We start from the raw sequence: 26399 nt of genomic DNA, 5'->3' as shown, positions 1-26399 counted from the left end.
CATAGCATGAACTCTCTCTTTGCTACCCAATGATTGGGTAGTCTTTATCTCAGCAATCTGGGCAGAAATAGTCTCCAGCTGTGCCGCCAAAGCACTATCAACTCCAGTACCTCGCGTGCTTCCCCTAGGATTTCCATACCTGGCGGTATGGGTAGCAACCTGATCAATCAACTTCCACGCGTCACCGTCATTGGTGTTATCTTGGAACCTCCCATTAGTAGATGAATCCAAAAGAGCACGATGATCGTCAAACAACCCGTTGTAAAACTGGTTGCAAAGGAACCACTTTTGGAAACCGTGATGGGGAACTGATCGAACTAAACGCTTGAAGCGAGTCCAAGCTTCATTCAAATCTTCAGTAGGTCCTTGCTTGAAACTAGTAATTTGATTCCTCAAAGCATTAGTCTTTTGAGGCGGGAAGTACCTCTTGTAGAAAGCAAGGGCCAAGGAATTCCAGTCTGTAACTCCCTCAGTATCAATATCCATATCTCTCAACCACTCAGCAGCTCCATCTTTCAGAGAGAAAGGAAAGAGCACTTGCTTCACCTGATCTTGTGTCACTCCAGCTGTTAATGGAATAGAACAGCAGTAAGTGACAAACTTTTCCATATGAGTTGCAGGGTCCTCAGCAGCTGTCCCTCCAAACATGTTTCGTTCCACCAAATTGATGTAAGATGGCCGAATCTCGAATGTTCCATTGGTAGTAGTGGGCAGCTTGAATCCTTGTGGAATAGAAGCCAAGGTCGGCTCAGAGTGACTGGCTAAAGTAGGCATGATGGGAGCTTTGGGAATTTCAGTGATAACTGGAATGTCGTGAATAGGAATATCAGGAATAGGAATTTCTTCCTCCTCCTCTTCGTAAGACCGACCTAGTGACTCGTGGAGCTCGCCGTTTCGACGTCAAGTATACTCAAGTCTTCTACTTGACCCACTTCTTGATTAAATTTCCGTCTGTAGCGAAAAGTCCGCTCGGGCTCAGGATTAAAAGGAATAATCTCGGACAAGTTAGACCTGGGCATAAACGGAACTAACAAGAAAGTGTGAGAACGGTCTCAAGGAACTGGGTTCCCTGAGACAAAAAGACAAAATAAACACAAAAAGACTAAACAATTGTTGCCTCCCCGGCAACGGCGCCAAATTTGATGTGGCTAAAGTCGTATTACCAAATCAAAGTAAAACTATCTCAGGACTAACAAGAATAGCTAGTGATAAGACAGATATCGAATCCACAGGGAGGCGGTAAAAGCTAAGTCTAAGAGTATTTAAGCTGTCTAGAAGTAACCGATTTCGGGGGGTTTTGTTTTGAGTTGATTCTAACAAACTAATTGCAATGTAAATAAAGGATGAATAACAATATTATTAAAAGTCTAGGAATTAGGTTCACTAGGTCAATCAGTCGGGGATTATCAATCAATTACTAGATTTATCAAGTTGTTTAAGGTCATAAGATCGGTCGACTCCATTATGCCCTTTAGATCGATTCTAACATGCGGTCGCTATGATTAGATACTTTCTATTTGATTATCGCAGCCTATATCAATTCTAACCCGGTCGGCGATAGGATCGATTCGCTACACTAATTAATAACTCAGGCCTCAAGTGATTAACTAGAAGAATTACAATAATCAAACAACAACTTTAATGATATCAATAGCAACTAATTGATTTTCCCTTTTAACTAACCTAGATCCCCTTCATCCTAGATGAGGGGATTAGCTACTCATAATTATAATAACAACAATGAATATGATTAAAGATGAAAGCATGATTAAAAGCATAAAACAATAATTGAAGAACATAAAACAATAACGATTTAATTAATGAGGAAAGATTAGTACCATACAAAGGAGAGATTAGGGTTCTAAGAGAGTTTTCCAGCAATATCCAAGCAAAGTATAACGTAAATTTACAATAAAACCCGAGTCTTTAATTTATAACAAAAGATTAACGTTTTAGGAAATTCCGGAAATAAACCCGCCAGAGAGGATCCTCGATCGAGTCGCAAGTGACTCGATCGAGGACAGCTGCTCGATCGAGTCAGCAGTGACTCGATCGAGGAACTTGCTTCACAGGTTCTTTCTTCTCTTCTTTCACTTCTAGTCTTCGTGATTCCTCGTTTCCCGTGCCATGCTTCGTGTATTCTTCTATGCCGTCTCCGCCATGCTAATCTTAGCTTGATCATACTCATAACGAGTCATTTCTGCATCAAAACACAAAATAGCGGCAGTATCGACAATTCATTGAAATAAAGCATATAAATGATATAATAGGCACGAAACGGTATGAAATATGATGTAAAGGGAGCTATAAAAGTATATATGAAAGTGATACATCAGTCCCCAGCAGGTGCATATAATATTCCTCAAAGGCCTGTTGTATCACCTTGGAGTCAGAACAAAGGCTTCCCCTCATGTCCTTGACCTGAAACACCCTATTCCTTGCCCTTCTCTTCTTGATGGCAGCATGAAAAAAGGCAGTATTCTCATCTCCAGACTTCATCCATTCACATTTAGCCTTTTCTTTATGATAGAATTGAAATAGAATATGCCCGAACATAACTATGTTATTTACTGAGCTTGTTATCGCATATAATTTCTGAGCGTACAATATGAAATTTGCACATTGCCGATCAAATAGATTTAGACCATGCTTAGATGTTAAATAAAATAGTAGTATATTACTTAGTAAGTAACCTTGTCACATTACTAGGACCACAAATTCTCATTTAAGACGGCATTATTCGTTTTAAGTTTAAAACGGGTCAAATATCATTTCACTTATATTATGCTGAAAATTTTTTAGTAGTCTAATCTTGCAACGTTACTCCATAGCAAAATTCAAAAATCCATCGAGCTATCTCCTTTACTGATTTATCTCTACAATGTGCTAGTACTACTCAATTTTTGTACTCATGGTACTACTATAGCTGCATACCTTGATAACTTTTAACAATTTGACCATAACAAAATATTTCCAAATAATTCGAGTCATGGATACAATCATACAAACCTTTATAAGTTTAGACGTTATATCAAGCTTTGCTACAAGCTCTTCCCTTTTCTAAAACTAAGTGCAGCCATCTGTGTCACATCACCTTCCACACCAGTGGGTAAGCATCCTTATGACGTTATTCATCATACCCGCAACTCAATAATGCAGCGGTGGAGATTAATACGGTTGCCATCATCCCGGTGAGTAGTATTTAACGCCACCCCGATTTTCTTGAATATAAAACTAAGATCCCCCATATCCTGGAAAACAAATGTTACCGAACTATTAACAATCATTAATATAAAGCTTAAATTGAACATAAATTATAGACAACCAAATCTATTTTTTTTTTTTTAAAAAAAGAAGCTTACGTGACATCGACGCATGGTAAAATACTTGAGTTAGAGAATTATATAAAAACAAAATCAGCAACAAAGAGCAAGGGATGCGTACCATGAGAAGGTAATGTGAAATGCGCGTTTATGGACTGCTAATATTGTCAAAATCTTCAACTCCTGTTGCAAACAAAAAATTAGCCCTAAATAAATTACTGTGTATATCACAAAAGTACATATGATCCCTAAATAAATAACCAATAATACAAGTAAATTAAGCTTAAATAAAACACCAGTAAAGAAAAAGGTTGTCGTCTTTTATGAGAATGCTGGAAAATATAAGGTAATGTACCGATTTACCGTACACTGGTCACCATTGTCTTCGCGTATATGTATTGGCAGTCTGTTATTATTCTTCTATATTTCTAGCACTTTAAATACAATAAGAGCATACATGAAAATAACGCCAGAATGCCAAAAGGGAGGATGAGGATCACTTTGAAATTGTTTTCATTTATGTGAGTATGATTAAATTATAATTATAGTTCATAATAAAGAAGGATTAAAGTATATAAAGAATATTAATGGCGGTGTAATGATAAAAATCCGTTGAAGGTTGGAGTGTGAAACAGAGAAACATGAAGGGCCTGCTTTTAAGGAGATGGAAATAACTGTAGTTTACATTTTCACCTCATGGATAAAGAAACAAAACAGTATAAATTTGGGGAAAAAACGTTTGAGTTGGGGAAGATGAATGGGAATTTTGTTTTTTTAAAAAAATATTCTTTTTTGCCGACTGATTTGTAGTTGTGTAGATTTTTTGAAAATAAGTGGTTTTTGTGTTCTAGAAGCCATATAGGCATGCCACGTAGGATTTTCTAATCACCCCTCAACTAAATTTTTTATACTATTGTATAGATTTTGCTTAATTAGCCACCTGTTCAGTGTCCTTAATTAGCCACCCGTTCAGTGTACTTTTGCCACGTGGATTATTAAGGTGTTCAAAATCACCTTTTTTATATTATAATTATATAAATTTATAGATGTGGCATTCGTAATGCACGCGTGGCTTTTTCTTCGCCTATGTGGCTTTGTCTACGTGGCCTTTTAAAGTAACCCTTTTAATATAATTTTATAGATTATTCCGTCTCGCAATCCCGCCTTGCAATTTCGTCTCGCCTACATATTAAATTAATAAAATAATAATGATACTTATAATATATTAAAAACCCGACTTGTAATACTACGGTTTTATGAGTCTATGGGTACTCTATCGAGTAGGCCTTACTCTGTCGAATAAGTAGTTTTTGACGCAAAACAGTAGTCTGCCTGTAGGGTACTCGATCGAGTAAGTTGGGTACTCGATCGAGTGGGGGGCACTCGATCGAGTAAGTGCCTTGCTCGATCGAGTAAGTGGATTTACGGGTGATATTTGACGAGTTTTGTTAATAATGCAGGAATGATATATAAGGCTTTCGTCACTTTTCTCAAAACACTTTTACAATCTAAAAACCCTCAAGAGAAGATTTGTAGTTACGTTGAATCATCATCGCCGCATTATTAGCAAATCCCGGAGCTAGAAGTGTCGGATTTCGTCATTCTTTATACCTTTGTGATCCTTGCGTCGAGGGTAAGCGTTACATATAACTTTTATATTGTTTTGTTAATATTGGTTAAACCCTAATTGGGTGATTTGGGAGTTTTGAGTGATTTATGTGAATATGGTTGTGATTGTATGAATGTATGTATATGAGGAGGATTCGTAGAAGAGAGGTTTTGAGACAACTGCTAGATTGTCTGATTCTGTGATTGCATTCTAGGTAGGGTTTCCCTACTCGGTATTAATTACATGTTTTGTGGTGATTGTGATGTAGTTAGTGATTGTTGATTGATTCAGACGGTTGTGATTTCATATTGTTGTTTGTTTCAGACGGTTGTTGGTGTTGTATTGTGGTTACTGTTTAACTGTTTGTGTTCTTCCGGGTACGTCCCTGGCTGAGTGGAGTCACTTGCGGGAGTGGCTTCACACCCTTGATTCGCCTTCTGTGGAACCCGCCACAGAAGGGATGTGCACATTAAGGAACATGGGTTTATCGCTCGATGAGATGAGCGGGGCTTAGGTGGGAACGGCTGCGGTCCCCCACTGGCGGTGTGGAGTACTTGTTGCGATGGGTACTCTGGCAGGACTACACATTTTAGTGTGTAGTCAGGTGTGTGGAGATTGATTATGGAGTTTGGAGGTTTGTGTGCTGAGCTATTTGTGTTCTTGATTCGTTGTGAATTGGTTGTATGTAATTAATACTGACCCCGTTTAAATGTTTTAAAACTGTGGTGATCCATTCGGGGATGGTGAGCAGTTATTGAGCAGGTAAGATATGACGCGTATGGGATAGCTGGGATGAGTCATCACGTGGGAGTTAGAAGTCTTCCGCTGTGTCAGACGATGTTTTATAGTTTTGACAGTTTTATCAGTAGACCGTCTGAGAACCTTGTATTTTAGTTTAACAGTTCTGGTTTTGGACATGTAATCACTTAAACCGTATTTTACTTTTAAATTACGTTTCTTCATTGTCTTATGATTATCATTGCCTCGGGTAACCGAGATGGTAGCACTTTCATGCCTTAAGTGGTCCTGATAAGGCACTTGGAGTATGGGGGTGTTACAAAGTGGTATCAGAGCGACGATCCTGAAACCTGTCACCAATGAATCTAATGAACATAGGGAGTCAAACTGAAATGAACCCGAGTAGAAGTTGTAGGAGCTAATGCAAAGACTTGGGAGACGTCGTAAAGTCGCGAACTTGCCCTACAATTTTGAACCGTTCACCATGGGATATGAGTCGGGATCCCTATGTGTTTATCTTGTGAATTGTGTACCTATATAGTGATGAGTGGCATGAATCAGTGGATGTATGTATGTGGAGAATGGGGAATGTGTAGAAAAAGATGGTGATGATGTGATTTCGTATGTTGTTGATTGAAAGCATGTTGCATGATAGTTGGTTTACAATGTTGGTTGGAATTGTTAGAAAAGTGTATGAGAATGATGAGTAATATGGTGGAAAAAGAAAGTAGTTCATATGTGATAAGATGTGATGAATAATGATGTTGCAGGCTGGATGATTTACAATGCGGCTATATTAGGAACATGTGATTAGAGGATGTGGTATAATTATACATAATCTTGTTTGCGTAATTTTATATAATGATTTCATATGCATGCCTACTGTTGCACTTGTTAGATGAAGAGTGTGGTTGAAATAGATGAATGGATTGGAAAAGATGAAGTAAGGAATTGCATGATGAGAATATGAAATTCATGTTGAGAACATGTTTATATGATGGAAGTGGATTTTCTACTTACTATGTTAGTAACATGTGAGTAGGAGATTTTATGTCGTATATTATGTTATTGTTGACTGTAAAGGTATAGAATAAAAGCATGTGGGTAAATCATGGTTGACAAGTTAAATAATTTATGAGCATGATGAATGTTGTTGCTTCGCTTTTGAAGATAGTAACCTGTGATTAGAAATACTGGTTTTATGAGTATTGAGTTGTTTTTGTTTACCTTGTTGTCGTTTAAGTTGTTTTGGAAGTAAAAATCAAGTAGTTGTGTTTTTCGATTATAGAGAGGTTGTCTTTAAACTGTTATAACTTGAGATGTATATATGATTTTGATGTGATTCCAATTGTAGGTGATAGCTTGTTCTTTTACGATTCCAACGATAGGTCACACGCCCAAAACGATCAAGAAACGAGTGAGATATGACCGTTTTACGAAATTTGGACAGTGCTGAGAAATGCGTAGGGTACTCGATCGAGTGCACCTCTTGTTACTCGATCGAGTAGCCCTTACTCGATCGAGTAGCCCTGGTATTTTGTTTTACATGCTTCTGACCTTCACCTACTCGATCGAGTAAGTCACTTACTCGATCGAGCGGCCTGTACTCGATCGAGCGGCCTGTACTCAATCTAGTGACCCCTGTTTTGGGTCATATGCTTATCTTTTGACTTCGTTGCCTATTATGTTTAATTCAAAGGTGTTCTTTTGCTTCCTTATGCATTGCTTTACATGTGTGTCGGCCTTGATGCGTAAGTTACCCAATCTTATGATGTAAGGAGTGGCACCTGTGGTGAGTATGAGTTCGGTGGGGAGGACATGAGTTACATGTGGCTGTGATAGATAATGGAAAGAGAAAAAGGAAGATTGGTAAGGCTTAATTGAGACACAGAGCATATTTTGTGAGATAAGATGAGTGATATATGATTGTGTGTTGAGTAATGAAAAAGTAAATGAATGTGGGCAAGGGATGATGTAAGTCTAAGGAACCAGAGAATGAAAAGATTTAGAGGAAGGATGTGGATAGTAGCAACTTGAGATGTGTAAGGAATTATAGAGAGAGAGGGTTAGATTGTGTTGGTTAAGAATGTATGTAATGAAAGATCGTTGTAGTGGGATGGAGAAGAATGGTATATAGTGAACTTAGTGGAGACATGTCGTGACGTGGATTTGCAGATAGTGAGTGAGTCTGGGAATTTGTATTATCAAGAGGTGAAACTAGTGTGTGATTTCCTTGGGCAGTTAACAGTATGAAATGAGTTTTGGGATTAAAAAAAATGGAGTGGACTAACCGTATAGATTGGTTGGTGATAAGTGTGAGTGATAGCATGATAAGAGAAGATCCATGGTAAGAAAGAGTGAGATGATACTAATATGAAATAATGGGATTCGAGTTTTGGAGCAATGAGAAGGTAACCGGAGCACTAAAGAGTTAGATAGAAGTAATAAGGATTTGAACTATTAATTGGTATTGTTGAGTTTAAAGAAAAAAGAAGGATAAAAATAAGCTGAGAAAATGTTGACCGGAGTTATGTGATATAGAAGTAAGGAGTCATCGAGATGTATGATGCTATCATGAGGATTTGGGTTAACGGTTATGTAGGGGTTCCAGGATAACATATTGATCATGAGTTTCGAGGAATTAAGGAAAGTAAAAAGTTAGGTAAAGAATTTGCACGATATGAGATCTTGGTGGTGAGTCTGGTGACGATACAATTAAGGATTGAATTGGAAAGTGTTGAGGTGATTTTTGTTAATGTATTTGATGTTCGTTATTTGGGATGATAACCAAAGATAGGAAAGAAACCCTGATGTTTAGGGATGAGCGTAAGAGGTTTGTTATACGAGCAGTGGCAGTTTTGTGGCGTTGTCACTAGTGGTTAAGGGTGATGATAGATAAGAAAGACGATAATTCTAAAGAGGTTGATTTTATAGAGGCCGGATTGATATGTACGTTTGTAAGGAAGTATAAGATGTGGTCTTAGGAGGCGGTTGTTAGTAGTTGAGTATTAGTTGTATGGTTATATTTGGCAGAAGGTGATGGTTATGAGAATGGGATAATATGTTATGAGGGGCATAGGAGTTAAACTCGGGCGAGAGGTAACCTTTACCAGGTGGTAACTTACGTGATCCAGACTGACTAGTTGGATGTGATTACGGGTCTATGATGTGTATAAATGTTTATGTGAGGTTCTGATCTCACGAGAAATAGTAGGGCGTGCTGATTATAAAGTTGTTATATGAATGTTTTGTGATTTATATTAGGTACGGTAACCTAGTGGAATGATGTTTAAAAAGATAATAATTTGAGTGATTTGGCATGGCTAGTTATGCTTGTATGTATTGATGATACATGTTTATTCTGTGAAATGGTAAGGATGATGTTCATGAGGTTCTTATCTGTTTATTCTATATAATATGTTGCGTTGTGATCTAGTAAAGCGGTTTTGAGTAAGTTTTCTTGTCCGGGAAGTTGTCATGAGTCAGCGTGTATGAGAATAGTGTAAGTTGTGATGTCTATCGATGTGGTTGTTGTGCCTCGGGTGGTGATCCGGGCAGGGTACTTCATGTGGTGATGCGGGTGTTTTCAAGCTGCAGTGCGACTGTTGGTGGCGGTGTTGCGATGCCGTCACCGGTTGTGGTGGAGTAGGCGGGATGATTATGATACGAGTTCTCAAAAGTACATACCGGTTATACATAGATTGTTGTTTTGCTTGCTGCTGCTTCCTGTGAGTTTCAGTTTGTACAGATAGACAGTTGTTTTGTTTATTGATGTTTCTTACCAGTTTAAGTTTGGGAATGAGGGTAGAGTATGATATGAAGGAGAGTTGTATATGTTTTCCTTGTTGCCATGGTATATCGATATTCAGTTGATAGGACACAGTTGTAAGAGATTGTTACAGTAATTTTGATCTTATTTTAAGATGAGACATCGGTAGACATAGTCATGGCAAGTGATTCGTAGAACATATGTGGTAATGATCTGAAAGCTGCAGGTGGTTCATAATCTTTCGTTAAGACAGTGAGTATAGGGTGTTGGGAAATGGTGTCATGTTGAGTTATGAATGAGTTTTGCGGTAATAAAAGAAATGAACTTGAGGATCTAGTGTGAGTGTACGTAACAAGTGTGGATCGTGAGTTATGCTTTTGGCGATAAGAGTTTTATATAGTTTATATAGAGAGGTATGTCGTGTTGCGGTAATGTGGAAGAGTTAGAGTGTCTGTTATGATCGGGATTTTGTGGTATTGGTTAGATGGAGTGCAAAATGAGTTGAGGTATGAGAACTGTTTAAGTAAGAGAGCCTTGGAAATAGGAATGGTTATAGGTGTGAGGGTATAGGCGGTTATCTTTGACATGTGGTGGTGATGAAGATAATGAGATGATATAGCTAAGGATCTAGTATTAGTGAGTTACGAGGACGTAACATGTATCTTAAGAGGAGTAGGATGCGGCAAAGAGTGTTTGAGGGTTATGCATGTCGTAGTATAATTGGAAGTAGAGTGTAGGTGTAGCATAAAGAATGGATTTGTATATATTGTTGTTTATAGTGTTAAAAGGCCATGGCCGTGCTTGTAGTAGTGTGATGTTTAGGAGTGTGGGAATACTTCTATAGTGTTGACAATTGGATGATGATGTTTATGAGTTCGATAGTGTTGACAGTTGGATGATGAGGTTATGAGTGTGAGTAAACTTCGAGGACGAAGTTCCTTTTAGGGGTGGTAGAATGTAACATTCCGTTTGATGTTTATGAGTGTCTTGATATTGGATTTTCTAGTGGATGATATATTACGGAGCTAGCAGCGTTTGTGGACGGTAGTTGGTAGTGTATGGAGTTAGTGTCGAGAGAGATATAATGGAGTTGATACGATATCGTGAGTCATGTTGTGGAGGTAAACATAGTTGGTGGAGTTGGTGTTAAGAGTTCATGTTTTATAGGTTGGGGTTTCGTTTTGAGTTCTTAGTTGCGTTGTTGTATCTTGGTTGAGTTTGTATGTTTGTTTTGAGTATGGGTTGAACTTCGGGGACGAAATTATTTGTAAGGAGGGAAGACTGTAATACTACGGTTTTATGAGTCTATGGGTACTCTATCGAGTAAGTAGTTTTTGACGCAAAATAGTAGTCTGCCTGTAGGGTACTCGATCGAGTAAGTTGGGTACTCGATCGAGTGGGGGCACTCGATCGAGTAAGTGCCTTGCTCGATCGAGTAAGTTGATTTACGGGTGATATTTGACGGGTTTTGTTAATAATGCAGGAATGATATATAAGGCTTTCGTCACTTTTCTCAAAAGACTTTTACAATCTAAAAACCCTCAAGAGAAGATTTGGAGTTACGTTGAATCATCCTCGCCGCATTATTAGCAAATCCCGGAGCTAGAAGTGTCGGATTTCGTCATTCTTTATACCTTTGTGATCCTTGCGTCGAGGGTAAGCGTTACATATAACTTTTATATTGTTTTGTTAATATTGGTTAAACCCTAATTGGATGATTTGGGGGTTTCGGGTGATTTATGTGAATATGGTTGTGATTGTATGAATGTATGTATAGGAGGAGGATTCGTAGAAGAGAGGTTTTGAGACAGCTGCTAGATCGTCTGATTCAGTGATTGCATTCCAGGTAGGGTTTCCCTACTTGGTATTAATTACATGTTTTGTGGTGATTGTGTTGTAGTTAGTGATTGTTGATTGATTCGGACGGTTGTGATTTCATATTGTTGTTTGTTTCAGACGGTTGTTGGTGTTGTATTGTGGTTACTGTTTAACTGTTTTTGTTTTTCGGGGTGCGTCCCTGGCTGAGTGGAGTCACTTGCGGGAGTGGCTTCACGCCCTTGATTCGCCTTCTGTTGAACCCGTCACAGAAGAGATGTGCACATTAAGGAACATGGGTTTATCGCTCGATGAGATGAGCGAGGCTTAGGTGAGAACGGCTGCGGTCCCCCACTGGCGGTGTGGAGTACTTGTTGCGATGGGTACTCTGGCAGGACTACACACTTTAGTGTGTAGTCAGGTGTGTGGAGATTGATTATGGAGTTTGGAGGTTTGTGTGTTGAGCTATTTGTGTTCTTGATTCGTTGTGGATTGGTTGTATGTAATTAGTACTGACCCCGTTTAAATGTTTTAAAACTGTGGTGATCCATTCGGGGATGGTGAGCAGTTATTGAGCAGGTAAGATATGACGCGTATGGGATAGCTGGGATGAGTCATCACGTGGGAGTTAGAAGTCTTCCGCTGTGTCAGACGATGTTTTATAGTTTTGACAGTTTTATCAGTAGACCGTCTGAGAACCTTGTATTTTAGTTTAACAGTTCTGGTTTTGGACATGTAATCACTTAAACCGTATTTTACTTTTAAATTACGTTTCTTCATTGTCTTATGATTATCATTGCCTCGGGTAACCGAGATGGTAGCACTTCCATGCCTTAAGTGGTCCTGGTAAGGCACTTGGAGTATGGCGGTGTTACACGACTACTTATTAAATCTAACTAATACGACTAACTAATTAATCCTGCCTTGCAATCCACACGCCATATCAAGACCAAATAGCCACATCACACACCACATCAACACTTAACGGTGCAAATTGACGGAATTTTAGTTAAGGGTTACGGTGATACATAATAATGCACTTCAGGGTTACCATTTTTGTTTTCTGATTTGCAGGGTTACCACGTGGGATCTGAAAAAGTTCAGGATCACCATGTAGAAAAACCCTTTATTTTTTTATGGTACAAACTCTTCTTAAATTTTCCTAAACTTTATATATTATCCGTTAACCCGCCTCAAACTCTACTTTTTCACCTTCACCCATTATCATTTATTGGAGGTAACCATTAAAATTAATGCCAAGACACTCATGTAGAGTCTCAAGTTGAGTCTTGGATTTTAAAGAGTCAACTAAAGACTTTGTTAAGATTTTGGTAAATTATTGATAGTTTTGAATGATTCATATGTCAAACTTTTAGAAATTTTATCTCAAGACTATCAATAATCTTACCCTTAGTTTGATGGGCTACGGATTAAGCTAAGATTCATCACGACAACTCGGACCGAAAGCTCATTTACTTTGCTGATAATTTTTTAATATAATAATAGTATACTGTTTAGAGTGGTATTTGTTTTAAAATATACGGAGTATTTTTTTTTTTTTTTTTTAGTTATACTTTTTAATTGTTTATTTTTGGTTAGATTTCTTTTCGAAAAAATATAAGAATATAATGTTAAGTACCTAAATTCGGTATTAGTCTTGCGTAAAGCGGTTTGATACTAATATAATCGTAAAATGAATCTAAATACAATCTTATTAGTGGGTAAAAATAGTCACTAAAAGATCACATTCTATGACAAATTTGTATAAACATGTGGAGCCAAAGACTCATATCTCTTTGATTTCGGATTAAAATGGAGTAAAGTAAGATAACTCAGTAAAGTGATTATGATTCAATCTATTGTGAAGTACTAGTCATTCTATGTAGTTTTCGTGATACGAAAATTGCGCAGAAGCGGTTTAACTTAAATAACGAACAATAATGAAAAAGGATATTTGCTTCGAAATCTGTCTTCAAATCGAAATAATGGGATATTTGCTCGGGTTAGACCTATAACTCGAATTTCATAATGGCTAATGCTAATACAATTTCCCTGTATTTCTTATTCGATAATTAGGAAATAAATAAAAGAACCAGCTACAATTTTAAATCTTATTCCTAAACAATAATACTTCTAATACTAAATGAAGCTCCAAATATAAATCAAGATCATTGGATGCCAAAATTGGATTCCACAAAGGCATTTAGTCATGGCATTTACGGAGAATTAACAAGGCATTTAAGCATGAGCATAGGATCCTTGGAGCATTTAAGCAAGAACTTAAGGAAATAAACTCGGAAACCACTCCCCCGATCGGGGCTGGCAACCCCGATCGGGGTTGACCCCCTCTTGGAACTTTACGTTATGCCCCTATTTTCTTATAAATAGGGGCCTTAATCCGTCATTAGGGGAATCTTCTATACGTCTTTCATACACTATTTCACTGTCATTTAGCCTTAAGAAAAATTCTCTCATAGTTTTCATCTTTAGTTTTAATATTGTTAAGCATTTGGTTGTTAAACATTTGGTTCTAATTTATTCAAGCATTTGGTTCTCAATTGTTGTTCTTTGCAAGTTCATTTCCAATTCGGTAATTCTAATTCTAGTTTGTTTAGTTTACATTTCCATTATTAGTGATCATATAGTTTATCATTAGTACTTTAGCTATATTACATAGTTTTCATCTTTAGTTTATGATTCTCTATTTAGTTTATGCCATTTCTATAATCATGTCTAGCATTTCTTACAATATAGTTTGTAGTTTATATTTCAATACAAGTAGCTAATTTTTCTTAGTCTAGGGACTAGGGAAGCCATGTAAAATCTAATGTATATAAAATGATAAATTCGGTTGATATAATATTGTCTAATTATTTCTATCACATGTTCGCATCATCACGTTTAATCTTTGTTTAAAGGCCTTATTCATTTATTAAGTTTGTTAATTAATTTTATAAGTCGAGAGGCACGGAATCGGATTAGACTAAGCATGTGTAATAGGAAGACCTAGTCATAAACGAGAGTTTCTGTAGGACCCGGTCTATGGTTGACACTAATATCGTGAGGTGAGTGTCTTTAAGCCTAAACAATTGACAATGCTATTATTTCCGAGTTTAGCATGAATATATATTTACATTTGCATGTGTGACCCGACTACCCTAGACTCCTTTTATCATATAGTTTATATCACTTTATTTGCTAATCATCAAACCAACCAACAAACCAAACCAAACGTAATCGGCTTTGATAGAAATCTCTCCATAACATTTCATAGCGTAATTTCCGTTTCCTTGTGTTCGACCACTATTACTACATTAATTTGTGTCTAGAGAAATTATCTTTGCATAGTTGTGCGATAGCCTATCAATACTTCTCAAATATTGGAGGTTGGTTCAAGTCTATGGTCAATGTTGAATTCAGAATAGTCTTCACCCCTATCCACCAAGAGTACATCATAACCATCAAAGATCAGGGGTAAATCGAAATTTAAAGCAAAATCAATCTCCACCAAAATTTCATCAGAAAAGCAAGGATTCACCTCGTAGTGCCCCATCTGCTCTGATACCACTTATGATACGAAAGTTACGTGGAAGCGGTTTAACTGAAAACGAAAAATAATAAAATAAGGGATATTTGCTTCGAAATCTGTCTAGAAATTGAAACAATGGGATATTTGCTCGGGTTAGACCTATAACTCGAACAATGGTGAACTTTAATCAAGACCTATTGATTATAACTCGGGTTAATGCTTGAAAACACGTCAAATAATATCAATTTTCGAACGTACTCGACGAATCGATATTTATAGCTGTAAACGAAAAACTCAGTGTTTTTATTCAATAACTCAATATGAATTTAAAACGATTATAAATGACTCCCTATTTGTAGCTAGCTAACTCGATTCCTAAACGGAATAAGGGAATAAGCTTCCTTACCTTAGCTGAAATTAAGAAACTAATTGTTGGACCATATATACATATGTTAAGTTTTGATAATGACAAGTATGTGCTTCGTTTTATATATACTCTTGCTCCTAATCGTTTGTTTAGTCTTTACTAGATTAACTTAGGTTTACAAGTTTAGCAAGTAATGTTATAGCATTTTTGGCTATAACATTGAAGATTTGTGAAGCATCGTTCAAGTAATGTTATAGAAGCTTGAGCTATAACATTGAAGATTCCTAAAGCGTCATATTGACTGTAACAAGTTTCAAGTATGATGATCACTCAAGTAAAAGGCTAGATCAAGTCTATAACAAGCTCAGGATGAAGAGCTTATGATCAAGATGAAGAGAAGATCCTATCACTGAATAGCTCCAGGAAGATTAGCTAGTATATGTCTTCATCTAATAACGATACTTTAAGAATCCAAGGAGTGGATTTTCGACCTAGCTGGACACGGCCAAGGGTTCGGCCGCACGGCCTTGAGCCGCCTTGGTTGCGTGAGTCCTCTAGTACAAGTAACCTATCTAATTAAATGTAATAATATTTTTATAAGATATTCTCATATCTTAAATAGATATTTGATTTAATTTGTTTACTTATCCGAAAATCATAGAGATTAACTTAAGGTAAGATAAGATTTACTTTTATCTTATTTACGTAATTTAAGTTATCTCTTGGATTAATTTAAGGAAAAAGATAGGATTTGTTTCTTGCAAAATAAACCACCTATCTCACGGCATCTATTCGGGTTTCGACCCAAACCCTAATCTTCCTCTCTACTATAAATACACATGATAGTTGTACATTGAAAACAAGTTTTTCGAAATATAAAAATCTCTTGCAAACAATTTTGAGTTTTAATTTTAATCAGTTATTTTTGTTTTGCATTTGAAAGTCTTTAGGAAAAGCCGTGCCCTTTAAATTGCTTATTATTCTTAAGGTTACGTTATAATATAATAGTACTTCACATTGTTTCTTACTCGTTCAGTTGTGTTGAACATTTAGAAGAACAATCAAGTGCTTTCTTAGTAACTTAAGATAGTCAAATCGAATATCTAGTGATATTCAAATTGAGTTATAACTAGAGTTAGTTATACGCGCTGGGTTGATAATTTTGTAATCCGGAGAAAGGTACTAAAATTATTAATCGAGAATAGTGGACGTAGGCTTCGACGTGTGAAGCTGAACCACTTCAAAACCGTGTGTCTTTGCAACTTTCGTTTTCGTTCATTTCATTATGTTCATAATCATTTAGTTAATTAGTTAAAGTTTAATCAATAAGCTTTAAGTAATTAATTACTTTTATATAAAATAAAAAGTAGACATAAGTTTTTAAATACTCAGTTTACCCCCCCCCCCCCTCTCGAGTATTTCGACTGTGATAGACTCTTCAATTGGTATCAGAGCCTCGTGCTCTTGATTGCTTAACCGCAAAGAGGTTGATCCGTCTATCTTTTTATTTTATTTTAATTCCGCTGCCTTACACGTGTGAAATGGATTCCAAGTATCTTAAGTGTCCTATCTTTGATAGGAAGAATTATGGACTTTGGAAAAACAAGATGACACACTACTTAAAAGGACATGATTGGGAGTGCTGGAAGATTATTAAGAATGGACCACACAAAATCTTGGTCGCATCTTTGGAAGGCACTACCTCTGAAAAAAAGGAAGAAGACTATGTTGAGGCTGATTACAAGAAGGCTGAGAAAAATTCTAAAGCGATAAGCCTGTTACAAAAAGGCATGACATCGACCGAATTTGATTGTTTTTCTTCTTGCACTTCGGCCAAGGAAATATGGGATGGTCTTGAGTTGGCCTATGAAGGAACGTCAACTATTAGAAAATATCGTATTGACTTACTGATTCAAAAATATGAACTTTTTAAAATGGAAAAGAATGAATCACTCGATAGTATGTCAGCACGATTTTCTACTATAGTCAATGAGCTCAAAAATCTTGGTAAAACATTTAAATCCAAGGATATTGCTAGAAATTACTTAGGAGTTTAACCAAGAAATGGCGTCCCAAGGTCACAGTTATGGAAGAAGTCAGAGATCTCACTTCTCCACCTTATGCAGAACTTATTGGAGCTCTCATGACTCATGAACTCGACATGGAAGACGATGAGGTCGAGGCCAGTAACAATAAGAGCATGGCTCTAAAAGCTTTTTCTAAGGAAGAAGAAGACGTTGAAATAGAGGCCGAAACTGTTTTGTTTGCTAAACGATTTAATAAACGTATTTTCCGAAATAAGCACGCAAAATCGTTCAACAACAATTCACTACAAAAAAAACTAAAACAGGCGACCGAAATTTGGCGACTGATATATTTAGTCGCCAAATTGGCGACTGATTTTCAAATTGGCGACTGAAATCAGTCGCCAATTTGGCGACTGTCTTTTTAAAAAGGGAATCAAACTTGGCGACCGAGATTTTAATTTTGGCGATTAATGTGTAGTCGCCAATTTGGCGATCGAATTTCGATCGCCAAAATTGAATTTCGATCGCCAATTTTTTAGTAGAAACCAGTCATCATTTTTTAAAAAGCGAATCAATTTGGCGATCGAGTTTTAAAATTTGGCGACTACACATATATCGATCGCCAAATTTGGCGATCATAGATTGATCGCCAAAGGGCTAATCAGTCGCCAATTTTTTTTATAGAAAACAGGAACTCCTCTCTCCTGCTTTACTCTTTCGAAACAAAAAAAAAAAAAAAGAAGGGGAAGCAGCGGGCGATTGGCGACGACAACAACAACAAAAACAAACCACCACCACTTCCACCACTTCCACCACCGTGACCACCATTCTCATTGCCTCCATCACTCTTTAATTAGGTGAGTTTTTTTTTGTTTAATTTCAGTTTAATTAGTTTAATTTGTTAGATTAATTTGTAGTTAGTTTGATTAATTTGTGGTTAGTTTGTTAGATTTATTTGTAGTTAGTATGTTAGATTAATTTGTAGTTAGATTTAGTTTAATTTGTGTTTGAATTAAAAGGGAATGATTAAGGGGGTTTGTGTTTAGGTTTAGGGTTATGGGTGGGGGTTTGGTCGGCCGTGGGTGGCGGTGGGGGAAGTGTGGCGGTGGGGGAAGGGTGGCGGTGGGGGAAGTGTGGCGGTGGGGGAAGGGTGGCGGTGGTCCGTCTCATTATTATTATTATTAGTATTAGTATTAGTATTAGTATTATTATTTTTATTAGTATTAGTATTAGTATTATTATTATTATTGTTATTATTATTAGTATTAGTATTATTATTATTATTAGTATTATTATTATTATTGTTATTATTATTATTATCGTTATTATTATTATTATTATTATTATTATTACTAATTAAACCGCCTTATTATTATTAATGTTAAGCTAAGTGAAACCGTCCTTTGCATTAATGGAATTAGCTAAGTGGAACCGTCTTTTGGATTAAGAGAAATTATCTATTAGCTAAGTAGAACCTTCTTTAGGACTTGATTTTGATAAATTTAGTTTGATAATTCATGTGATTGATGAATTGAGGTAGAATAACCTTGTTATTTTTGTTTTTCTTTTCTCTTTTCAGGTTGTCACCATGTTGCTAGGCACCACCGTCACGCGATAGTCATTGCTTCTTGTTTTCTTTTCATTTTTGCTTTTACTTGATTAGGTAACCTCCTCTTACCAGTTACTTTTTAAATTTACTAATTTTAGTTCAAATTATGTTACGGACTTTAGGATAGAAGCCTTTACTATGTGGTTGAATTTGGCTATTGATTGACTTAATTAATTTAGTACTTGATTGTGTTGTTGTTTGATTTGATGTTGACTTAGTACCGTTCAAGAATTACTCATTAGGAGTAATTCTTGAATAGTCCCCATTTTGGGATCGTCTTTTTGTACGTTTCAAGTCATTTAGGTAGTAAACACGTACTTGTGATTTATTAATGAGGAATGAGTTTGGTGGCGATCCCTTTAATGTTCTCCGAATACATGTATATGTGTATTTGGAGAATCAAGGGAATTGTCTGCTGCAATTTTTTCCTCATTAATAAATTACAAGTGTGTTTGCTAGTGACTTGAACCGTACATTGACGGGTTTAGGTTGGAGTGATAAGGACCCCATTCGAAGATGGATTACTTATTGACAATATTTATATATTGTTTTCATATGTTTATTGTATAATGTGGAGTATAATGTTTAAATTTTGTATTTAATATTATTGTTATTTTTTAAAAATGTTTAAATTTCTTTGGGGTCTTCTTTAGATTAAAATGAAGAGATTGGAACGTTCATGGATGTATGAAGGAAGATTAGACCATTCCAATAAGAAAAGACGTCCTACCGCTAGATTTATAAAGGGTGTTAGCGAGTTTATTGAATTTGCTAAACAACAAGATGAATATGACTTGGTAGACAAAAAACTTAGGTGCCCTTGTGCCAAATGCAAAAACCTGAAATACCAGCTTGACATTGTAGTAGAAGAACATCTCATTATAAACGGGTTTAAGCCAAATTATTACAATTGGATTTCACATGGAGAAGCATATTCTCCAATTCATGAACAAACTCACACCCAACAAATACAAAATGATGAGAACCCATATAGAGAGATGGTTGTTGATGCTATGGATTCCACTATTTTTAATAGTGATGACCATACAACTATTTCTGAAGAACAACCGCCACACCCACAAGCAAAAGCCTTTCTTGACATGTTAAAAGCCTCAGAAAAACCCTTGTATGAAGGAAGCAGAATGACATTGTTACAAGCCGCTTCTAGGCTAATTACCTTAAAATGTGAGTTCAATATGCCATTTGTTGCTGTTGATGGCATTGCCTCGTTCCTTGAGGAATCTTTCCCCGATGATAATATCATGACCAAGTTTCTATACTACCAAAAAAGTAGTTAAAGGTCTTGATTACCGCATGAAAAGATTGATGCATGTCCTGAAGGATGTATGCTATTTTGGAAAGATGATGCTTTGCTTGACAAATGTAAAGATCGTGGGGCGGATAGATATGAGACTAGTGAAGGAGATACAGTTTTGGTGTTGAAAAAAGGCAACGGTAGTAAGAGGGCCAAAAAGAGTAAGAAACCAATAGCATGTAACCAATTGTTTTACTTTCCTCTCGCACCAAGACTTCAAAGAATCTATGCCACCAAAAACATTGCCGAACAAATGAGATGGCACAAAGAAAACCCACGTGCTCCAGGGAAGATGAGTCATCCTAGTGATGGGGAAGAATGGAAACGATTTGATCGGATGTATCCCGATTTTGCCAAGGAACCCCGCAATGTACGACTTGGCTTGTGTACGGATGGATTTGATCCTTTCGGTAATTTTGGGAGGAAGTATTCTTGTTGGCCCGTTATGGTCACACCATACAACTTACCACCTTGGTTATGTATGAAAAGACCATTTATCTTCTTGTCACTTATTGTTCCCGGACCAAAAGCCCGAAACGTAATTTGGATGTTTATTTACAACCATTGGTGGAGGAGTTGAAATATTTGTGGGAAGTTGGGGTGGAAACTTATGATGTGTCTAAAAACAAAATTTTCAACTTAAAGCTTCCCTTTTGTGGACAATAAATGATTTTCCCGCCTATGGTATGCTATCTGGGTGGTCTACACAAGGACAAAAAGCATGTCCTTGTTGCATGGAGGAAAGTAAAGCATTTTGGCTTCCCAATAGCAAGAAAATAAGCTGGTTTGATTGTCATAGATGCTTCTTACGAGAGGGAAATCCACTTAGGAGGAACAAGAAAGCTTTCATAAAAGGTAAAGAGGTGCTTGATGCCCCTCCGAAACGAGTGCCTGGGGATGAGATATGGAAGACGGTATGTGATTTACCATCCCCTATTGATGGTACCGAGGAAGAATTTAAAGAATTGAAAAAGCAGAAAAACGGTTGGTTTAAAAGAAGCATTCTTTGGGACCTTCCTTATTGGAAGACAATGTTGATAAGACATAATTTGGATGTAATGCACATAGAAAAGAATTTCTTTGAGCAACTAATTGACATGATCATGGATGTAGAAGGTGAAAAATGTGATAGCATTGCTTCTAGAAAAGATTTGCAGAAATTTTGTAATCGTCCCAAATTACACATTCGCGGCGACGAGTCTAAGCCAACATCCATTTTCACTCTCGACAAAGCTAAGAGAAAAGTATTGTGTGAGTGGTTACAAAATTTGAAGTTTCCTGATGGGTATGCATCAGATTTTAGTCGATGTGTTGATCTTAAGAAGTTGAAGTTGCAAGGCTTGAAAAGTCATGATTGTCATGTATTCATGGAGCGATTATTACCCGTTGCTTTGAAACACCTCGTGCCGACAAACGTTTGGAATGCAATTGTTGAGATTAGTCAATTCTTCCGAGATTTATGTGCCTCTTCAATATGTGTTGATGACATGATTCGTCTAGAAGAGCAAATACCACAGATATTGTGTAAGCTTGAAATGATCTTTCCTCCTGCATTTTTTAACTCCATGGAGCATCTACCGGTTCATTTGCCATATGAAGCCAAAGTTGGGGGACCCGTCCAATATAGGTGGATGTATCCATTTGAAAGGTAATTAAGATAACGTATCTACTTTTAAATTAAAATTAATAATAATAACTAATCTATTTATTATATGTTAACTTTATTATTAATAAAACTCATCATTAACTTTTATAGGTTTCTTAATCATTTGAAGAAAAAAATTGGTAATAAAGCTAGGGTGGAAGGTTCTATATGCAATGCTTATTTAACGGAAGAGATTGCAAACTTTTGTTCTCTTTACTTTGAAAAACATATAGAAACCAAAGCAAAAAACTTGAATGTTGAGAAACCGGATGAAGTAGACGGAAGTTTACCAGAATTTTTTCAAACTCAAGATGATGAAGGGTGTTCATCAAAGGGGCAAACACGATATTTGGATGATAAAGAGTATAATCGTGCCCACCTTTACGTGCTATCTAATTGTGACCTCTTGGAGCCATACGAAACACAGTTTGTTAATGATTTCATTCAGAGGAATCCTAATATAAGTAAGGATGATGTTTGGGACAAACATGAGGACCAATTTCCATCATGGTTTCAGAAACATGTAATTGAGTTGAATATTCAAGATGATTTGATAAGAAGTTTGGCTTTTGGTCCTTCAAAATGGTAAGAACGTGGAATCGATACTCGGTTAATGGGTTTAATTTTCAAACATTCAACCACGGTAAAGGTAAGGCTAGGTGCAATTGGGGGGTTACTATTTCTTCTCTTGATGACAACGAATACTATGGTATAGTTGAAGATATCTTTGAAATTAGTTATAGTGGACGTGACCGAGCTTATAAAACTGTCTTATTCAAGGTTGACTGGAAGGATAATTCAGCGGGTGGAATGAGAGTTCATGAACAATACAAGCTTGTAGAAGTGAATCGTACTAGAACATACTCTAAGTATGATCCATTTATACTTGCACATCAGGCTCATCAAGTGTATTTTGCTACTTATCCAAGCACAACAAATGATAGAAATCAAAATGCGTGGTGTGCAATCTTTAAGACAAAGGCACGGTCACAAGTTGATACAACTTTTTTCCAAGAAGAAAACGTTTCAAATGAAACGCTTTTGTCTCCACCCGATGAAATCAACTATGAGCATGAGAATAAAGATGGTGAAGACATGGAAGAGGAAGAATTTTATGATGTGGAAGAGAGACTGTCGGGGGAGGATGAGGCGGAGGAGGAGGAGGAGAGAAGGGAAGAAGAGGAGGAGAGGAGGGGGGAAGATGAGGTGAGGAGGAGAAGGGAGGAGGAGAAAAGGAGGAAGGACGAGGGGTTTGGAGATGAAGATGATTATGATGATGATGATGACGATGAGGAAGAGGATGAGAATGAGGACGAGGGGTTTGAAGATGAAGATGATTAAATTGGTATAATTTTGTATTCCTCAAGAGTAAATTATTAAAATTTACAAGTCTGTATAATTTTCATTTATCATTATTTGTGTTAATTTTTATTTGTATTATGCGATGGCTGGGAGCGGTCGAGGTAGGAAGCGTGGAGGCGGCTCAGGAGGAGGACGGAGTACGCGTCCGGAGGAGGAGGAGGAGTTTGTGCGGGAGGATCCGTGCGGACAGGCGGTGAGGTGAGGAGACGACGCTACCGACGACCCACCACGGGTGCCGATACGGTACACTTCGGATCATAAGATGATTCTTGAGCCGGCGGGATTATGGTGAGTTTTATTCTTTATTAGTCTACTATTTTGTTTTTTTTTTTTTTTTTTTATTTTTTAAATAATAATTGTTTGTAATTTTACATGTTCAAAATAAATGCAGGTTTATGGACGATTGCGTGGTACGAGGTGTCACGAAAAGCACGAAGACTAATTTCGTGGGTCCAATTCCGACATCGTGGACACAAGCTTCTCCTGCACAAAGAGATGCGTGGTTCAATAACTTTCGGGTATATATTTTCAGTATTTCTTTGTTTTAATAACCAAGGTTATACTTTTATAAATACTAATATGAAATTTTGTCGCTTTTTTTTTGTAGCAAGCATATGCTTGGTCACCGTCTCAAGAACGGAATGTCCGTATCGTAGTGCGAGGAAGTCGGTACTCGACGATATCGGGACGTGATTTGGAAGGTAGTTAGGCGCCCAAAGGAACCAGAGAACATGAAAGGTAATTAATTAACTTGTTTTGTTATTTGTATTAATTAGTATATACTCTCTTATATTATAAATAATATCAGTAACTTATTAGTTATGATTTCATATGTGTAATTGCAGGTGACAAGTATGAAGGCTTAATAAAGCATACCAAAACTCCCGCTTTTCAGAAGAAGTCTAAGCAAGCATCCCTCAACAAAAGAGGAGGAAAGGAAGACGCCGTGAACGAGCCTACTCATTACGTGGTTCACGATCGTTCTGGAATCGTATGTTGGGTGTAAGTTTGTCTATTATTTCACACTTTTTTTTTTTTGTTTTCAATGCAACATGTTTATTTTATGTTAGATTTTTTGTTGATTTTCTAACATGTATGTTTTTTTTTCATTCAGAGAGGAAAGAAGAAGTCACAGCCGATTGCGACGGTACCAGAACTGTTTCTGGACACGCATTCCAGGGTTGACCACAAAGGGGTTAGAACTTGGACTAAGCCAAAAGACAAGCAATTATATGTAAGTTTCCGTAACACTTAATTTTTGTTAATTTACTCTCTTTTAAAATGTCGTATATAAGGTGGTTACCATATTAACTTACAACCATTTGTTTAATATTGTAGGAAGCATTTGAACAAGAAAAAGCCGCCAATCCAGAAACTCCGGATAATGACATATGGTTTAAGTTGGTGGATGGCTTCAAGAAAGGGAACGTGTATGGTACCGGAAGTTCAACACCGGCTTTCTATGAGAAAACGCGTAGGAGATCGACTTCAACAATTCCCAGCAACACGTATCAACCGGGAATTATTAGTCAACTTCAAGGTCAACTAAGAGAGCGTGATGAACGTGATGCCAAACGTGATGAAGAATTGCGCCAAATGAAGGAAAGAATGGCAATGTTTGAGACTTGGTGGCAAGGTTGTAACCCCGGAACTCGACCCAACTACGATCCAAATGATCCGCATGGTCCACATGGGGGGAGTGGAGCCGGTGTTGGCTTCCAAGTAGGATGATTTTAGCATGTAAGCTTGTAAAACTTGAACTTTAGACTTGAACATTAGAATCGCTTAGCATGTAAAACTTTCATTTTCAATATATGAAATGAAGTTTGAGAAAATGGGAGGTGTTGGGTTGAAATGTATGGTGTTGTGTGTGTTGAAATTTGGGATGTATGGTGTTGTGGAACATCGTTTTTTATGCAGTCGTAAATATTTGGCTAGCAATGAAAACGAAAAACCACCAAAACATACAAAGGGTTTTGGCGATCGATTTGTAAAATGGCGACTGAAATAGCAGTCGCCAAATTGGCGACTGATTTGTAAGATGGTCGCCATTTTGGCGACTGATTTGTAATGTGGTCGCCATTTTCGCGACTGAATTGCAGTCGCTAAATTCCAATTCAGTCGCCAAATTTGGTCAGCCAAACTGGCTACGTCACCCAAAAAAGGCGACTGAATTGGTATTTGGCGACTGCAATTCAGTCGCCAAAATGGCGACTACCTTTAATCAGTCGCCAATTTGGCGACTACCCTATCAGTCGCCTTTTTTGATATTTGGCGACTGATTTGGCAGTCGCCAAATTTGGCGACCGACTTTAGTCGCCAAAGCTAGAAAAGGCGACTAAGGTCCGCGACTGACCTTTGGCGACTGAATTCAGTCGCCAAATTGATTTTGGCGACTGATTTCAGTCGCCAAAATCAGTCGCCTGTTTCAATTCTTTTTGTAGTGTAATAACAAGTCCTATAATAAGAAAACTTTTGAGTCTAAGAATATGTTTGCTAACAGAGTATGCTTCAGGTACGGAGAATCCAATCATATGATTAAGGATTATCCCACATGGGAGAAAATTAAAGACAAAGCAAAACGTGAGAAGACCAAGAAGGAATTCAAGCAAGTAATGATGGCAATGTTGGGGAGATCTTGACACTGAGGACGACGAAGCATCAGAAGAATAAGAAGTTGCTAACCTGTGTCTAAGCAACGTCAGTCTTGACCTCTTTTCAGACAATGATAAAGATAGCGTGGACTCTTACTGCTGCTTTCTAGGAAATTCCGTTTCAGAGGAAGAAGAAGAGGTAAGCTATCTTGAACTTAAGAAAAGTGTTAAGAAATTGCCTAAGAATGCTTTAATTGAATATTTTGAGCAATCTCTTGATAAGTTTCACGAACAAGAGTTGGAATTGAAAGACTTGAAAGAACAAATTCTCGATATTGCTGAAGAGAATCATCTCCTTAAAGCAATGGCCAAAAGCTCAAATCGAAAGTTACAGCTAATATGGCTACAACTTCAGATGTGACAAATGCTGAGAAGAAGGCTCTCGAGTTTAAAGTTATAGCTAATGAAGCTATAACCTCAGATCTGAAACTCAACATTAAGCATCTTCAAGCCAAAGTTACAACTAGTGAAACTATAACATTGGAGTTGAGGAAAGTCAAAGAGCTTCTTGAGTCAAAGGCTACGGCTAGAGAAGCCGTAATCTCAGATCAAAAGAAGGATATTGAAACTCTAACTCAGCAACTAAGGGAATCTAAAAGCGTTCTATCAAATACTAAAAGAACGGATACCGAGACAA

At 37.1% G+C, this 26399-nt stretch overlaps 1 long non-coding RNA gene across 1 annotated transcript; it reads right to left on the bottom strand.

Annotated features, from left to right (window-relative positions):
* Nucleotides 1-2880: 2880 nt before the first annotated feature.
* Nucleotides 2881-3827, bottom strand: LOC141656162 (uncharacterized). The gene is made up of 3 exons (XR_012548394.1): nucleotides 3679-3827; nucleotides 3445-3506; nucleotides 2881-3251 (listed from the first exon to the last, which is right to left on the bottom strand). It is a non-coding gene; the product is annotated as an uncharacterized LOC141656162 (long non-coding RNA).
* Nucleotides 3828-26399: the final 22572 nt, after the last annotated feature.

Source organism: Silene latifolia, chromosome 5 (assembly GCF_048544455.1).
Source record: "Silene latifolia isolate original U9 population chromosome 5, ASM4854445v1, whole genome shotgun sequence".
Classification (NCBI taxonomy): domain Eukaryota; kingdom Viridiplantae; phylum Streptophyta; class Magnoliopsida; order Caryophyllales; family Caryophyllaceae; genus Silene; species Silene latifolia.
This window is presented reverse-complemented; position numbering and strand designations above follow the sequence as displayed.